We start from the raw sequence: 1,894 nt of genomic DNA, 5'->3' as shown, positions 1-1,894 counted from the left end.
ATCTCTCTTACTTTCCTTCTGCTAATCTCTTCACTGATTACTTTCAGACGCAAGAGTTTTAAATCTTTCGATATCCCACCACCTGAGTTCACATTGTGTCACATCTTCATCCCTTAACTGACATCACTCTGCATCTCTGGCTCGCTACATACTCTGAGGAATTACCGGTAGTTCTCTCTCTCTCTCTCTCTCTCTCTCTCTCTCTCACACACACACACACACACATTAGGCAACTATTTCTATTGTTTTGTGTGGGCGGTATTTAAATCCTTATGAATTCCACCTGTTTTGTGTGGGCGGTAATATATAGCTTTTCCTTACTTTCTGTGTGCAGCACATGATTATATCTGTATCAATGAGATCTTCACTAAAAAAGAAAAAGAATTTACTAAAATTTAAGGAGATCACATTTATATCTGAACAACAAGAGCTCGAAAGACATGATAGGGATAAACAGAAGTCACATAAGTTGTTCCACCTTCTGAGAATTTCAAGTCTAAATTTGTAATATTTTTTTTTTTTTTTTGAAGAGGGCCGGTGAATAGTAATAATAATACCTGACCTTTGATGGCAAACTAGGGTCAGGGTCAATCAGGGTCATCCCGGCCCTTGATGTCAGGGTCAGGGTCAGGGACATCCTAGCCTGACCTTGAAAAATCAGGGCCAATCAGGACGGATAAGGGTTGGGCCTAGGTTGAAGTTTTGCGGCCCTGAATCAAGGTCAAGGCGGGTTTAGGCCCAGTTAAGGGGGCTCAGGGTTGGGCTAAGGTTTTAAGAAGCCTGGCCCAACCCGGCCATGTTGCACCCCTATATTTCCATTTTAGGACCGAACACCCATATCAATTTGTTTAAATAATTGGGCCTCATAAGCTAGGCATGATCCCTTGTATTAAAAGTCTTGGTCAGATACTGGCCTCTAATTGGGCTACAATAATCAGTCTTAGATAGGCTTTTAAACTGGTTAATGACCCATTTATCTCTAAATGAGCTATAATCGAGCTTTAAATGGGCTCTAAATGACCTCTAAGAGGTTTTTAACATGTCGGGTTGAGTCAGACTATCAATCTATTCATCCCAGTTGATTGCCCGTCAGATAGCACCCTTGCACCAGGAACGACCAAATATAATCTTGCTAGGCTAGAGCCTGACCCATTTGTTAATCGGGCCTGACTAGTTTGGGCTTTAAAAGATCGAGATCGATCGGTCTAGTATTGACACCCTTTAGATTGTAGAGATTGGATCAGTTGCTCGTACGATCACCTTGTCGTACGGGTGAGCATTCAACACCTGTCCCTTTTGTTTTCAAATATACCTCTCTTCATCCATGTAATGATAAAAAATAACATAAATATTGAATGCTCACCCATATGATCAGGTGATTGTACAAACACCGGATCCATTCTCTAGATTGTGGTTGCCGTCGGCCCTCTTCGCTTCAAGCCGATTTAAAGTTCAACATAATGGAGGCCCAATTACATCTTTAGCTTTCGTACTAGTGGCCCACATGAGAGCCGGAGATAAGATGACTAATTTGTGATTCACAGCGGTTTCAGTGTGGTTCAATTCGGCTGCTTCTGGTCTGTTTTAGAACCAGCAAATTTTAGTATGGTCCAGTTTCATTGGGACCATACCAACATTGGAGAGGACACAGATACCCACTGGTCGGTTCAGGTTGTAACCATCTTAGTCTGTCTAGTCAACCATCGGTGCCCCTTCCTTTTGAAAAAAATGGCGTATCCGGTGTATGAGACTCTTGCATATGTGAGGTTTAAGGGGACGAGAACCAGTCTTACCCCAAAAATGTCAAGAGATTGAATCATCCTTTAACTGACTGATAAATACTCAATTTCCACCATTTATAAGAGTTAGATTTCAATAGAATTAGCTAAGAATA

Source organism: Macadamia integrifolia, chromosome 13, assembly GCF_013358625.1.
Source record: "Macadamia integrifolia cultivar HAES 741 chromosome 13, SCU_Mint_v3, whole genome shotgun sequence".
NCBI lineage: Eukaryota > Viridiplantae > Streptophyta > Magnoliopsida > Proteales > Proteaceae > Macadamia > Macadamia integrifolia.
The sequence above is the reverse complement of the archived record's forward strand: the minus strand, read 5'-3'. Positions refer to the sequence as shown.